Genomic DNA, 17284 nt, shown 5'->3' on the forward strand with positions numbered 1-17284 from the left:
TGCTGACCAAAACGTCGACAGTTCGAATCCACCAGCAGCTCCTTGGAAACCCTATGGGGCAGTTCTACTCTGCCGTATAGGGTTGCTATGAGTTGGAATGATTCGACGGCAACGGGTTTTGGTTTGGTCTTTGAGCCATGGCTCACTGTTTCAGAGATACAGTTAGAAAAATAACCCTTTGTGTTTGTTTAGTGTGGGTCTCTGGGTGATGCAAATGGTTAACACACACGACTGTTAACTGAAAGCTTGAAGGTTTGAGTCCACCCAGAGGTGCCTCAGAAGAAAGGCCTGGCAATCTACTTCCAAAAAATCAGCCATTGAAATCCCTGTGGAGCACAGTTCTACTTTGACTCACATGGGTTTATCAACAGGCTTTTGGTTTGTTTACAGTTTGTAAGTGCTTCACTTCTGCTCTCTCATTTGAGCTACATGGCAACCGCAATATAATGATAATTACTAGTAATGATTTTTATCGATCCTATTAAAGTAATGATGATGAAATAGGTACCCTTTATAATTATTTATAGAGTGCTTAGTAGATGCCAGGCACTGTGCTAAGCACTTTACCTGCCTGAGCTTTCAATCATCCTATGCAGTAGGTACAACATAGTGTTTAAGAATATAGGAGCTGGTGTCAGGTTGCTGGGTTGCAATTTTAGTTCCACTGTTGTTGTGTGCCTTTGAGTCGATTCTGACTCGTAGTGACCCCATAGGACAGAGTAGAATTGCTCCATAGGCTTTCTTAGGCTGTCATCTTTATGGGAGCAGATCACCAGGTATTTTCTCTTGCGGAGCCCTTATTGGGTTTGAACTGTCAACTTTTTTGTTAGTAGTTAAGTGCTTAACTATTCTGCCACCAGGGCTCGATCAGGATCCACTAGTTACTACCTATATGAGCTTGGGCAATTACTTAATGTCTTTGTGGCTTAGCTCTTCATTGTAAAATGGGTTAAGTAAATGTACTCACATGATAGTTTTGAAGATTAAATTAGATAATCATAAAGTGCTTAGCACATAGTACCGAAACCAGACCCATTGCCATCTAGTCGATTTGGACTCATAGCCACTCTCTGGGACAGAGTAGAACTGCCCCATAGGGTTTCTAAGGCTGTAATCCGTACAGAAGCAGACTGCCACATCTTTCTCCCATGGAGCTGCTGGTGGGTTCGAACTGCCGACCTTTCAGTTCGCAGCTGACTGCTTAACCACTGCACCACCAGGCCTCCTTCTAGTGCCTAGTAAGTACTGATAAGTATTTCTGTTTTACAAATGAGAAAATTGAGAATTAGAGCGATTATGAGACTTTGTCCAAAATCTCAGAAGTAGTTCAGAGGTGAAGCTGGAATTGGTATGCAGGTTTTCCTGACTCACAATTTCTCTTCTTAACCTTACACTCTATTTTTAAAGAGGTCTTTTTCAATGTCAGTGGTATCCGATTAATCAATCTGTTATATAATAGGTACTCAATTTTCTAAACATGCCACACTATGTCACACTTCTCTGCCTTTGCACAACTGTTTCTTCTGCCCACTTGGCCTAACCTGACACGTCCTGACTTGTCTTTCAGGATTCAATCTGAAGCATTATAGCCTCTAAAAAAGAATTCCAGGTGTATTAGGGGAGCCATTTCTGTATAGCCACAGCCCCTTGTGTTTTCGCCAAGTATTGCACTACATTTAATTATAATTTTATCTTTTTTGTCTGTTTTCTACAGAGTATGGACTCTTTGAGTGCAAGGAGCATGTCTTATTTATCTCCTTATCCCTAGTACATAGCAGAGTTCCTGGCACATAATGGATGCTAAATAAACAAATAATATTTATTTACTGAATGAATGAATAAAAATTTTTCTGGAGGGTTCTATCCAACATTATAGAGTATATTATGAAATTTTCTTCTTTATGTGGACAGATTAAGCAAGCAGGTGTTTTAAAGGCCTGGTGAAAATTAAGACCAAAGGTACTGAGAACTTAAAATACATGCCCCCACATACACGCATAACTCCCCCTACCCTCAGTGGCAATCTTCTAAATACAGACTATAGTAATTTAGATTCAAACAACTCATTTTCAGCATCTGACATGTTCATTAACCCCAGGTAGGGAAATTATTGTGGTGCATTAATTTTTCACCAGAGAAGACGTTTGTCATCTGTGCAAGTATCATTAGTGCTTGCTACAGAGATGGAAATGGCACGCTGTCTCTCCCAAATGGAGAACACAACGGAATTTTAAATAATATCAGTTGGGCTCTCTAGGCCAGCAAACCCTGTGCATTTTTTGGGCCCTCATTAAACAAGGCTCATGTGCTATCATTAAGAACCTGCTTTATGAAGAGAACAGAGAGTAATGTACACCTTTTTTGAAATGAGGATATAAATGCCATATTTAATTTTTATTTTCTTCTCACCTTCTGACTGCCCTTTCTCTTTGTTGGCTTTAACGAGTCCTTGAATTTTGGTGTTTCCCAAGGCTTGTTTTTAGTCCTCCAGTCTTCTCACTTTGTACTCCTTTCTACTCTCATGGGTTACATACTATCTATATGCTAATGGCTTTCATTTCCTGATGAGAAGAGAGCCAGGTTCTCTTTCCTTAGCCTCAGACCCTTATATGCAGCTGCTGTCTGTCTAGGTAGGTACACTGGAAAGAGTTCCGTATACAGGCAGTCCCTGGGTTATGAACAAGATCTGTTCCTAACTGTGCCTTTAAGTCGAGTTTGTAGGTAAGCCAGAACAGGTACATGTGGTTCTCATTTAGCTTTACATTAGTGCAAGAAAAGGCTCAAAGCCTTTTCAGTGATTTAAAAGCTGCATGAGCAGTAAGTGAAGGTGATTGTGATGAAGAATTTGCTGTGAGTAGGAGTTAGTTCAGTTGTTTCAGAGTGAGGACAAATTTACATAACATAAAAGGGCAAGTAGGAGTTATCTGTAAGTCAGACATTCGTAACCTGGGGACTGCCTGTACCTCAGATTCCACATGTCTGAGATTTAGCTCATTACTTTCCTCTATCTTGAAACCTAATTATCCTTCAATTAATGTTTTAAGGACGTTTCTAGTTGTCTCAGAATTTCACCTAAGCTCCAAAGGTGAGTCCATATGTAGTAGGTACACCCATATTTGAAAGAAGAGCTCTAGATTCATCCCTTTAGGACCTATTAATGGTTTCTTAACTGATCCTAAGACCTTTACTCCATCATCTAGTTCCAAACTATATAAAGAGAAGAATAGAAATTCAGAGAAGACTCATCAAAGTAGTCAGTTATTGGCCTAGAGAAGCATCCAAGTCAGATAGGCCTTAGAAGACCACTGGGAGAGATCGGAATGCCTGCACAAAGGGAAGAATGGCTTCTCACTCCCTGGCCTGAACAAACTCTTCAGCCCCTCAGGATGTGATTGGAATTCTTTGGAGAATTTGACATACGTACCCTGAGGTTTGGGAACATACATACCGATGCTTGCTTCTTGCTTCAGAATTATGACTTTGGGAAGCTGGCCAGAGTAGCTCCTAAAGGTGGGTGAGGACAAAGAGAGACTGTGGACCATCCCTAACTTCCACTGGTTTTGTGGGGAAGGAGATCATTTATTTCTCATGGGCTAAGTGTACATACAATAATGAAAGATAGTCTACATTGAGCTTTCTCAAGGGTATCACTCCCAAAAAGGCAGCTTGCTGGGTAGGACATCCCAGAAATAAGGAGCTGTGGGGTATGTCACTGGGGACAGGAGCTGAGCGATGTGTCACTGGGGACAGGAGCTGAGGGATATTGCATATATTTTACCAGAGAGCTCAGTATCTATATCAAAGAACTATGCACTGCTAGGTTCCTTGTGGAGTCTTCCAGATAAGACCAGCACCTAGGCCACACAAGAGAGTTGGCATACGACTGCTTGCCACACAGATTGCAATAGCCTCAGTCATATGAGATTCTTAGAATTTGCAGAAAATTGGACGTGGGAGAAATCAGGAATGACTACTGGTTTTTTGGTTTATGATCTGGGTAGAAAGTGTTGCCACTAACTAACATGAGGAAATAGAGAAGGAATAGGTTTTATAGAGAAAATCAAAGAGTTACGCTTTGTTGTGTTAAATTTGAGATGCCTATTAGACTATCAAAGGAGCCCTGGTGGCACAATGGTTAAGCACTTCGCTGCTAACCAAAAGGTTAGCAATTTAAAACCACTAGCTACTCCAAGAGAGAAAAGATCTGGCAATCCCCTCCATAAGGATTACAGCCTAGAAATCTCCGTCCTATAGGGTCGCTATGAGTTGGAACTGCTTGAAGGCACACAACAACAACAATATTACACAGTCAAGCAAAAATGTTGATAATGTTGATTAAGCAGTTAAATATGAGAATCTGGAACTTAATAAGAGAGGCCAGAATTGGAGGTAAATGTAAAAATCATCAACATACAGTATTTGAAACCATGAGACTGGATGAATCACCCAAGGAAATACAGAAGGAGAGTGAGTGATGGCTGTCTCCTCCGCCTATGCTTGCTCTCGCTCTCATTTGCTCTCATTCTTTTCGCTTTTGCTCTCTCACTGTGTGTGTTTGTGTGTAAGTAAGTAGAGGGACTTAAGTTTTGGTGTCCTTTCCTGTAAAATGGTGACATGAATATAACTTTCTTAGAGGTTATTTTGAGTTTAAATTATTTATCATATTTTAAAGAGTCTTATAATCTAAGAAGCATTTTTTAAAAGTGGCTCTTAATTCTGAGTTGGATATTGGAGGATGAGTTGGATCTCCATAAGCAAAGAGGAGGGAAAAAGAACTCAGGGAGTAGTGTGGTCAGAGTAGAGAGATGAAATAGCATATGACATTTATAGTGGACAGTCAAGAGGCCATTTTATCTGGACCCCAGACTCTTTGGTAGAGGAGTGATAGATAAGGATAGAGCCCGGTTAGGAAAGATCGATGGTTCTCAAAGGTACCTTGAAAATCAAAAGCTTTTTAAAAATCATTAAAGTAAATTCATATGCTCATTTTAGAATACTGAGAAAATCCACTGAGAAGGAGAAGAAAGAAAAATCACCTATAATACCACCATTCAAATACAACCATGATAGCATGTTGATGCATTTTCTCCCAGTATGTTTTCTGGATGCTTTTCTTTCCTTTTTTAAAATAGCTATAGTCATATGGTATAGAGCTGTATTAATTGTTGACATATAATAGAAAGGTGGCCTTTACTCTGAATTGGAAGGTAACTAGTGAGCTTGTCCTGAGTATTTCCAAAAATTAGTTGGTAGCTGGCCTCTTTCTCACTTGTGCGCACACAGACACCGATATGCTGCCTTTTAAAAACAGTTAAAATATAACTGCAACCCAGTCTGCTTCCCTCAGAAATGTCATATACTTACAATTTTTAAATTCACCAACTTTCTTCATAATCATCATAATCATTTTCATCATAAATAATTATAATGAATACAGAAAATCATGAACAACTTCAGGAGAGAACCAATTAGTAGATACACAGATTTAATTTGAATTCTGCTATTCTGCTATGTTGGTTAGCTCATTTTTAATCTTTATGACAGCTCTTTGAGGTTGTTTTACAGATAGGAAAACTGAGGTTTGAAGAAGTTATGTGTTTTTTCTAAAGTCATAAGGTAGTTAATAGTAGAACCCACATCCAAATACAAGGCTCTGTGACTCCAGAGCCTACATGTTTTTCACTCTGTTTGATCTTTAGAGTGATTTTAGAAGAGGTGATTATTCCAGACCAAGGACATATGAAAAGGCTGTGGACTTGGGAGAAAAACCTTCTTCATAAACAAATAAGAAGATTCATAGTTTAGTCCAAATGACGAATATTAACCAATCCTGTAGACAATCTCTACTGCCATATGCCCCACAAAGACATGGTCCACGTGGGCATTTATCAGACTTTGTCCTGGGGAACCCGTTAACACACCTACAGTGACCAGTCATCTTGGTTTTCTTGAGACTGTCCTGATTTTAGCACTGAAAACCCTATGTCCCAAGAAACCACTTAGTACTGGGAAAACTGGGATAGTTGGTCACCCTAAGCACACCAGTAATACATGTCAGTGTGTATACGTTGTGGAGTTGGGCACTTGGGAGCCAGACCCTATGGGTACGTGGCCCTCTCTCAGAGTGAGGAAGGGAAGAAATTGCCTTTTACACTATGAGCTGGCCTGTCATGCAACCCCTGGATCAGTCCTGCTATCACCTGGAGAGAGTGTCGACTTTGCCTCCAGCCTTTTATCCCCAGTGTTCTCAGTGCATGCAAAGGAAACAAATTAGTCTCTGGAAAATCAGGAGGCCAACTTTTTATTGGCTGGAAAGTTGCTTCAATCTTTGTCCCTAAAGCCTAGCACAGTCCCTGGCAAATGCTAGGCCTTTAGTTACAGTATTCTGTTGTTGTTTTTATTTTGTTTGTTCTTTCCATTATTCACCTTTTGGAAAACATTTATTAAACATGTGTTATATGCCAGGGATTGTGTAAGTAGCTTTCATTTTATTATTTCTAATTGTCACCAAAGACCTGTGAGTTAAATGGTATTACTATCATTTACAAATGAGGTAACTGAGGATTGCCAGAAATCTCATAGCTAATAAGTGACAGAACAGATATGCATGCCTTTATCTTCTGACTGTAGTCCAGTTCTCTTTGCCTTCTGCTAAAAATCCTATCCTGCAGCCACAATTACATAAAGCTATTTAATCCAATTCAGTACATTCCATCTAATTCAGTGTAATTTAACTCATATTTACAAAAGCTAGTTTGTGCCTAAAACTGCAGTAGACACTAGTGGACCACAGTGTTTAATTCATGTCTGAGTCTCCAGCCCTTAAAATATGTATCATGCATGATGCTCACTGAAGGCCTGTTGAAATGAATACAGAATTAATTAGACAAGACCTTGTCCTCAAGGAACATCTCCTCTCAGGATGGAGATAGACATATGTAAAACTATGTAATATGGGGAATATTCTCAGAAATGCTACAGCCATATCAACTGTCCTAAACTTTGTAGCCTAATTTTTTTCAGTTATCAATAGATCAATAAACATCTTTCCATTTCAATAAATATTCATCCACATCATCATTTTTAAGAACTTTTGTTACTTTCCACTGTACAGATGTTTCATAATTTATGTAATGAATTTCCTATGGTCAGACATTGAAGTTTCCAATTATAAGCACTGGACATCCTTGTAACTAAAACTTTTTGCCAGTTCTTATTTATGTATAAATACATTTTTAAAAAACATGCAAATCTAACCAAAGATTGAATGAGCTGTTTCATAGGAAAATGATTCCTTTCCAGTGAAAATGTTCAAGCAGAGGATGATCATCACTTTTGGAATAGTTGGAGTGCTGAAGTGGCTGATGAGGGATAGGGAGGATTGTGGAGAGAGATGAGCCTGAAGAAACGGACATGAGACCTACAGGATGTGTAGAATTTGGACAAGGGTTGAGGTGGAGCAAGAGTCCAAGTCGGAAGGAAGAAAACCAAGTGTAGTTCTATACGATTGAGAGGGAGGAGTAGCAAGATAAAAGTTTGCGGAGGTAAGCAGGCGCTTTCACTGGGTGCCAGGCACTGTTTTAATTATTCCTTACAACACTCCAAAGAAGTTATTATCTCCTGTTTACAAAGGAAGAGACCAAGCTTGTAGCGGTCAGGAGTGGGTCAGCCATCTATTGGCTCTGTGACCATCAGAAAAATTTCTTACGTTTTCTATGCCTCAGTTCCCCCATCAACAAAATGAGGATTATAATTCCTGCCTCACAGGGTTGTTGGGAAGATGAATTCACAGAACCTGGCTTATAGAAACCATTTAATAGAGGTTGAATATTCTGAATCTGATAACCTATGTTTTTTTCTAACACATATACTACTTCTCACAGAATTGGATTTGTAAAAAGTCCATTGAAGACCCGTCTCTAGGTTGGGGTTCCTGATATATACTGCTTGGTTTGGTTCTCCCAGGTACAGATTCTGAGTCTGGGTTTAAGCTGCAGATAGTTCATCTTCAATACCTGCAGGCACTGATGAAACAGGGCCTTGACAAGCTACCATCAATGACTTACCATTACGGAGCAGTCTCACAGTGTGAAGTTGGCTGTCTGCTGAGAGCAAGATTAGGATGAGCATCTGCAGTAGAGCAAAGAAAGGCAGGAATAAGGGAAATGGCCAGGTGGGTAAAGAATAGTACCCAGTCTCCTTTGTAGACCACTTTTGCCTAAGTCTGGCCCTAACTCTTTTGCCCCCAGTCATGTTATGTGCTGCCTTTACCTGAACTCGTGCTCTAGGCAGCAGTCTACTACATTTCTTGCTGGACAGGATGTTCATCATTCCAAATCAGAGTCACTGATTGTTTGGTATAAGTTGAAATGCTGCGGGGGAGGTTGCTTTGAGGTTCATCAGGTGAAGTTCATTGTTAGGGTTTGATTTTAAAGCACTTTGTTAGGAAGTGATTGTTCTCTTTAGGTAGCTGCCAGGTATCAACAAAGCTCCCTCTGTTTAGGTGGAAATTACTCTTCCTAGGAAGGTATTTCCCACTTGTCCTGCATTCCGGGCCACTGTTCAACAAACCTTCAGCGTCAACATACTTCTTTCCTGGCTGTCAGGATGAAATACTAATGGTGGGACCCATCAATCCTGATGCTGCCTCCTTATTTTTTATAACCAAGGTCACTTTGCTTTGAGTTTACGTTTACCATGCAAATTGAAATAAAACCACAAAAGAAATTCTTGGCAGGCATTGCTGTGCTGATAGTGTCTTATTTTTCAACATTTTAAGCTGGTGGGGGGGGTGTATTTGAAAAATATAAGGTGATAGAAGACACATTAGCTTGCCTGAAAATAACAGTCGTCGGCATTAGGAAACATATACAAATCAGCCTGGCTAATCAGTCAGTTGGTTTCTGGGCATCTGGTTTATTGGATTAACCATGTCTTGGAACATTTGGAGGCATATGGAGATGTGTGTGTCTGTGGTTTATCAGAACTTCCATTCAAGGCAGGAATTAGCGAACAGACTTTCTCCTCTCTAAGAAAGAACACCATGATGATTGAGGGTAATATTTGAATAAATTAACAGAAAAATCTTAGTTTTCTGAAACATAGTGATGTAAGATGGGTATCCCCTGCCCCCAAGGATGCTAATCATTTGGAGAAGGTACTTTAGAAGGATCTCTTTGGTTGACTCATAATGTTTTTTTCTTATGTCCTCTCATAAAAATCATAAAATGCAACTAAATTGTCTTGGACTTTGAAAGATTTAACAAGTGCACCCAGAGAGACCTGTTTTTAACTTAGCCTCTTTCTTCATAGTTGGGAGAGAACTTCCCCCTCAAAAAGGACTAGCTCTTGGAGGGTAGGGATGCTCAGGGGGACTATTTATCAGGTTGAACTCTCTGGGCAGTATTAGGAAGGGAAATTAACCACCAATTGGTACCTGCTTCATTCTGAAGATGATGTTTGGCATACTCATTGGTATTTTGCTTTCTGAGAAGTTGAACTTTTAGTAGAGAACTGAATGAAATGAGGACAGCATTCAAAGATCCGAATTTGCTGTTCTAAGCAAAGGTAACAGCAAATACAAGAGCCTACAGCAGAAACACTTGATGTGTTGTAAAATAGCACTGAAGTTTTAATACTGGAGTGAAGTGAGTGATTCAGAGAACAGAAGATGAAATCGGGTAAGTACAGAGGACCAGGTCATGTAGAACCTTGTAGGCCATACTTCAGAGTTTTGATTTTTGTCTGTGTCTGATGGAAGCCAGTGAGCAAGGGAGTGACATCATCTGATAAACATTTTTAATTGACAGTAGGGGACTGCTTGTGAAATCAGTGAGAGCTATTAGGCTCCTGCAGTAATCCAGGTGAGAGAGGTTGGTGACTTTGACCAGAGTTGTATTAATGGAGGTAGAGATGCTCTACAAAGTCAGGAGAATTTCAAGATGCTGGTAGATTGAGTACAATGAGTGAGGGAAAGAAAGCAATCAAAGATGATACCTTGGTTTTTGCCCTGCATATATTGGTGTCCCAAGTGGTGGCTTACTAATATTTACACTCGTAGAGGAATTGAGGGGGGGAGATCATGAATTTAATTTTGTTCATGTTAAATTTGAGATACATATTAGGCATCCAAGACAAGTATGTAGTTAGATTAAGTGCTTAGAGCTCAGAAGAGAAGTTAGGGCTTGAAATATGCATTAGAGAGTCGTTAGTATAGAGACGATATTTAAATTCGAGAGCATGAATGAAATCATCTAGGGAGCAAGTGTAGACAGAGAAGAGGAGAAGGATGAGATAAGCACCCTGGGTGGGATCTCCAGCATTTAGAATTCTGGAAGAGAAAGGGGAACCAACAAATGTAACTGAGAATGTGACCAGTAAGCTAGGAGCAAAACTGGAGAGTGTAATGACATAAAGCCAAGTGAGGAAAGCTTTCAGAAAAGGCAGCAGTGACCAGCTATGTCAATTGCTGTTTAAAGGTTGAGTAAGATGAGAACAGATAATCTATTGTTGGATCTCTTTCCTATTCACCCTATCCCAGTCTGCCATCCTCCTTGTACTATGGACTATGAATGGCACACAGTAAGTGAGTAATAATTGTATGTTTATTGCTATCGTTGTTGTTAGTTGCCATCGGGTTGGCTCCAACTCATAACAACCTTATGTGTAATAAAACAAAATGTTGCCCCATCCTGAACTATCTTCGTGATCGTGGGCATGTTTGAGTTCATTGTTTTGGCCATTGTGTCAAGCCATCTCACCAAGGGCCTTCCTCACCTTACCAACCTTCTACTTTACCAATCATGATGTCCTTTTTTAGCAATTGGTCTTTCCTGGTGAGAGGTCCAAAGTAAGTAAGACTAAGTCTTGCCATCCTCGCTTCTAAGGAGCATTCTAGTTGTATTTCCTCTAAGATTAATTTGTTCATTCTGCTGGCCGTCCATGGTATATTCAGTATTTTTCACAAAAACCATAATTCGAATGCATCAATTCTGCTTCTGTCTTCCTTTTTCATTGTCCAGTTTACCCATGCATATGAGGTGACTGGAAAGACAATGGCTTGGACCAGGCACACCTTAGTCATCAAAGTGACATCTTTGCTTTTTAGCTCTTTATAGAAGTCTTTTGCAGCAGATTTTGCCAATGCAATATGTTGTTTGATTTCTTGACTGCTGTTTCCATGGATGTTGATTGTTGATCCAAGTAGAATAAAATTATTGACAACTTCAATTTATTTTTCGTTTATCATGATGTTGTTTTTAGTCCATTTGTGAGGATTTTTATTTTCTTCGTATTCAGGTGTAATCTGTACTGGAGGATGTAGCCTTTGACCTTCATCAGTAAGTGCTTCAAGTCATCATTTTCAGCAAGCAAGGTTATACATCTGCATATTGGAGGTCATTAATTAGTCTCCCTCCAATCTTGATACTATGTTCTTCTTCATATAGTTAATCACCTAATCATAGCCTTCTGGCCTTACTTGTGGAGGCCCCTCCCACATTTAACAATTTTATAGAAACAAGGTTATATATAATGTTGAGGAACCCACAAAAGCCTGTTTGATTAAATACTGTAGCATGCTAGAACTAGAAGGGCTCTTAGAGATCATGTACGTAGTCCTATCTCCTTGTTTTATTGATGAATAAACTGAAGCTCTAACAGGGAAAATGAATTGTCCAAGGACACATAGCAGTTTGTCTTCAGAGCAGAGGCTAAAATCCACATCTCTTGGGTCAGAGGCAGTTCTTTGTGTTGTACCCCTCTGCCACTCTAATATTAGTTCATTCGGGTCTTGAAAACTTTTCTATAGTTACTAGACCATGATTAAAGTTGAAATACCCTATAAAGTGTTAATACTTTAAAAAAAACTAGTTTTAGTGCAAGTCCCTTAGGAAGGGATGCAGTTACCTAGATAAGGGGAGGAAGGACACATTGCGAAAGGAAAATTGCAAGGTACTGAAGTCAGAGGCAGTGTTACACAGAGAAAATACCACCTGACCTGGATTTGAAGCCCAGCTCCATCTGCTACTTACTATGCTACCTCTAGAAAGTTTCTTAACAGGTGAGCCTCATGGGTAAAATAGGGACATGAGTTTTTTATGAATGATCCTCATCCATAAAATAGGAACAATGTAATGAGTTCTGTTGATATGCTGTGAGGGTTGTTGTTCTTAGCTGCGGCCTAGTTGGCCTCCAACTCATGGGAGCCCCGTGTACAATGTGATTGGACTATTACGATCCATAGGGTTTTCACTGGCTGATTTTCAGAAGGAGATCACCAGGCCTTTCTTCCTAGTCTATTATAGGCTGGAAGCACCACTGAAACCTGTTCAGCATCATAGCAACACATAAGCCTCCACTGACGGATGGTGGCTGTGCTGCAGGTGCATTGGCTGGGAATCAAACCCAAATCTCCTGCCTGGAAGGTGAGAATTCCTTCACTAGACAACTGCTGCCCTCACTATAAGGGTTAGCAGTAACATATTTCAAGGGTTTGGTTTTACTTGGCATGTGGTTCACACTCAATACTTTATTATTACTTAAACTGCTTTCATTTTCCTTCTGGTCCTGGAGGATGAGTGTTACTGCCAGCAGACCTAGATCAAGCCAGTCTCCAGCAGCTGGTTGCTTCTGCCTCTGACCATTGTTATCAGACCTGTGGCTTCCAGACCTCTGGCTGCCTTGCCCCCTGGCAGGCTAGAAGGAGGGCCTTTGAAACTGCCATGAGCTGATAATTCTCTGTCCCCGGGCCCCTCAGCAGGTCAGGCAACTACCATCAAGGAAAGCCACTGCTGAGGCTGTTTCTCCTCTTCCCTGAGGCTGATTTTGCTGCTTCCTTTCTGTAAAGAATATGCTTAAATTCATATGGGCAAATAATTTTAAGACCCAGTTTAAGAACAAGAAGACTTTGTTGAAACTAACAAAGCTTTATAAGATATCCTTAGCATGCCAGGCAATGGGCTGGTCCCCAGACTCTGGGAGTTTGGTTTGGAAGGGGAGGTAAACATGGAAACAACTATTTCCCAATTGAGTGACTTCATTACTCTGCCAAAGTGCAACCAGTATGCTGTGGAGGTATACAGTGGGGAAGGCAAGAAGACTACCTAGAATGAGTGTAGTTTAAGCTGAGTCTTAAAGGATAAGTAGTCTGTCAGTAGATGAATAATTCAGGGAGCTACATTTCATGTAAAGGTATGCAGGCAGCAAATGCAGGCAATATTTAGGCAAGAAAGAATTAGGGATTATAAAAGAGTACAGGGAAGACAAGAATCCCAAATGCTCTGCTCAGGAATTTGTTCACGGTTTATATATCACAACAGCTTAGGATGTCAGAGATGAAAGGCACCACAGAGTATAATTATCTCATTTTACAGATGAAAAGACTGAGACTCAGATAGAGGAAATAACTTGGCCAGAATCACATAGCATGTTAGTGTTATAAGCTGAGACTAGTACCAAAGTTTACTGACTCCCAGGCTAATGCCCTTTCTACCCATAACTGATAGCCTCTATGGATACGTGGGAACAATTTTAGTATCAAAAAACATCATAAAATCTGAGACCTTCCCTCACTAGAGCTCACCTGAAAGTTGGAGGATTTAAATGAGGTCAGAAAGTGGGACCTTACTAATTTTATGACCACTTTAAACAACTGGGATATAATAGTCTATAAATAAGCTTTAGAATAATCAGATTAATTATTACATAAAATCATATCCATAGTTTTGTTTTTATATGTTAGTATATTCTCTATGTTTTAGGTCATTTTAAACTCTGAGTTTAAAACCTAGGATTTATAAAAGAAGTAATAAGTTAGTAAGTGAGTCTACCCTAGAGAACATCTTCTGGAGCCTGTAAAGACCAGGATCAGTTTTCTGGTGGATACTGAAGTTGCCAGAACCTGGGAGTTGTAAGTTGATTTGACTTAGGTCATTGACATGTGAGCTGTTGGTCACTTCATTCAATTAGCCACTATAAAATTCAGGTATTTGTGAGGTATACTAGGGATATACCAACCAGTGAGCACAAAACAAAAACAAAAAAACAAGCATGGTCCCTGGCTTTAATGAGCTTACATTTACAGTACAGAGGAGACACAGATACTTACCCAAAAATTATACAAATAAGTGTAGGATGATGAATTCTGTTAAGTTTGCTATCATAAACTTATTTTCACCATTTACCCTGAAACAGGGTTTCCAAACTGTGAAAATGGTGTGGGGGCATCGTTGTCTTACTTCTTCTAACTTCTCAAGAGGAAAGGAGAATCCAGATCAACAGCCTCAGGTTGATTCCTATGAGGTAGAGGTCAAACATGCCACCTCTCTCTGCCATATTTACCAATTCTGACACCAACCACCCCTCCCACAGCACTCTCTACTTCTCTGCTGGGTTCGATAATTCATTGCAGTGGCCACACAGAACTCACAGACAATACTCACAGTTATGAGGTATATTAGAGAAATAACAGGTTACCATTCCGGTTCAGGAATGCCTAGGATACAGTTCTTCTATGAGGACAGCTTCTTCTCAGCAGTGCCCATAGATAGGCCTCTCTCAGCTCTCGGTCTCCGCCCTGCTCTACAAAGTTCTTTTAGCTCTGTAGATAAATGCCTTTTGTATGCTCCCCACTCTGCCAGTAAGCCTTGGCCTGAAGACACTCATCTCTAGTTCCCTGGATAGTCAAACCTAACTCCACCAAGTGTGTGAAGGCATCCTACTCTGCCAGCAAGCCTGCTTACCCAAAGGCACTCAGCTTTTTTGCTCCATGGGCTGGGAAGCCCACCACACCATCTACTGTTGGTCTCTCCTGTCGCCATTTCTCTGCCACCGCTTCTCACTGTCTTCATCATTACAGTTCTGTCTCTCTTTCTCTCTGTCTAGCTTTCACATGCATTTGAGGCGATTGAAAACACCATGGCTTAGGTCAGGCACACCTTAGTCTTCAAGGTGACATCTTTGCTTTTAACAATTTAAAGAGGTCTTTTGCAACAGATTCACCCAATGACACAACCTTGCTTGCTGAAAGCGGAGAGGACTTGAAGCACTTATTGATGAAGATCAAAGACCACAGCCTTCAGTATGAATTACACCTCAACATAAAGAATTTGTTTTATAGGCTTGCCTAATCTTTGACTGAAAGGTGGACTTTGTGAGTGACTTCAGTTCTGAATTAGCAGGGTATCCCTGGGCCATAGTCTGGGGGGTTCCTCCAGTCTCTGTCAGACCATTAAGTCTTGTCTTGTGATTTTGAATTTTGTTCTACATTTTTTTCCACTCTGTTCAGGACCCTCTATTGTGATCGCTTTGAGAGTGGTGGGTGGTGATAGCTGGCCCACATCTGGTTCTTCTGGGCTCAGGCTGGTGGAGGCTGTGGTTCATGTGGTCCATTAGTCCTTTGGACTAATATTTTCCTTGTGTCTTTGGTTTCTTCATTCTCCTTTGCTCCGAACATGATGGAACCAATAAATGTATCTTAGATGGCCCCTCACAAGTTTTTAAAACCCCAGATGCTACTCACCAAAGTAGAATATAGAACATTTTCTTTACGAACTATGTTATGCCAGTTGTCCTAGATGTCCCCCGAGACCATGGCCCCCAGTCCCCAGCCCTCAGCCCCAGTAACTCAGTCCCTCAAGGTGTTTGGATGTGTCTGGGAAGTGTCTATGACTTTAACTTGGTCAGGGTGTGCTGCCTTACCTTATATTGTGTGTTGTCTTTCCCTTCACCAAAGTTAGCACTTGTTGTCTTAGGCTGAGTTCTCTAGAGAAGCAAAACCAGTAAAGCGTATAAATATATATATAGGAAGAGATTTATATCAAAGATACAGCTTATGCGATTGTAGAGGCTGGAGCGTCTCAAGTCTGTGGATCAGGATAGAGGCTTCTTCTGATTCACAGAGCCACAGAGGCTGACAAACCAAAGATTGGCAGGCAAGACCACAAGGCTTCTTCTTATTCTTGTAGCTGCAGGGGCAGGTGGACCCAAGATCAGCAGGTTGAGGAGCAGGACCCTTGCTCACAGGCTGTGAAGATCAATGAATCCCAAGCTCAGCCAGATAAGCTGCTAGCTCAAGTCCCAAGAACTGGAGGTCAAACGAACGGGAAGTAAGCTGCAGGATCCAAAGCAAGCCAAAAACCTTGGCAAGGTGAGCAGGAAGGAAGTAGGTGGCGGAGGGTGGAGAGATAAAGGCTGAGAGGGCAGTGAGCTGTCACAGGCCCTGCCCCCATCGGTACCATTCAGCAGATTCCATCATGAGGGTGATCACATATCAAATTTCAACAGGAGAGTGATCACAACATTATACAGCTACCAAAACACTGAGAATCATGGCCCAGCCAAGTTGACACACAATCTTAATCATCACACTTGTCTACTATCTAGTTAGTGATTTCCCATCCCCACACCTCCCCTCCTTCAAACTATCAAAGATTGTTTTTTTCTGTATGTAAACCTTTTCTTGGGTTTCTATAATAGTGGTCTTATACAATGTTTGTCCCTCTGTGATTGACTTATTTCACTCAGCATAATACCCTCCAGATTCATCCATGTTGTGAGATGCTTCATAGATTCATCATTGTTCTTTATCATTGTGTAGTATTCCATGGGGTGTATGTACCATAATTTGTTTATCCATTCCTCTGTTGATGTGCACTTAGATTGTTTCTGTCTCTTTTGCTATCGTGAATAATGCTGCAGTGAACATAGGTGTGCATATGTCTATTCGTGTGACGGCTTTTATTTCTCCAGGATATATTCCTAGGAATGGGATTGATGGATCATATGGTATTTCTATTTCTAGCTTTTTAAGGAAGCACCATATTGTTTTTAATAGTGGTTGTACTATTTTACATTCCAACCAGCAGTGCATAAGAGTTCCAATCTCCTCGCAACCTCTCCAACATTTGTTATTTTCTGCTTTTTTGATTTTTACCAGTACTGTTGGGGTGAGAGATATCTCACTGTAGTTTTCATTTGCATTTCTCTAATGGCTAATGATCACGAGCATTTCCTCATGTGTCCGTTAGCTGCCTGAATGTCTTCTTTGGTGAAGTGTCTGTTCATATCTTTTGCCTATTTTTTGATTGGATTATTTGTTTTTTTGTTGTTGAGGTGTTGAAGTATTCTATAGATTTTAGAAATTAGACCCTTGTCAGATGTGTTGTAGCCAAAAATTTTTTCCCAGTCTGTAGGTTCTCTTTTTACTCTTTTGGTGTAGTCTTTTGATGAGCGTGTTTAATTTTTAGGAGCTCCCAGTTATCTAGATTCTTTTCTGGTGTTTGTG

The 17284-nt window shown here is 40.4% G+C and overlaps 1 protein-coding gene across 2 annotated transcripts in view; it reads left to right on the plus strand.

The window, feature by feature from the left end:
* The window catches only part of AGBL4 (AGBL carboxypeptidase 4), a 1625978-nt gene that overhangs the window by 694220 nt on the left and 914474 nt on the right, over positions 1 to 17284 (plus strand). The window lies entirely within an intron of this gene.

The sequence above is a fragment of the Trichechus manatus genome, unplaced genomic scaffold (genome assembly GCF_000243295.1).
Source record: "Trichechus manatus latirostris isolate Lorelei unplaced genomic scaffold, TriManLat1.0 scaffold00015, whole genome shotgun sequence".
Classification (NCBI taxonomy): domain Eukaryota; kingdom Metazoa; phylum Chordata; class Mammalia; order Sirenia; family Trichechidae; genus Trichechus; species Trichechus manatus.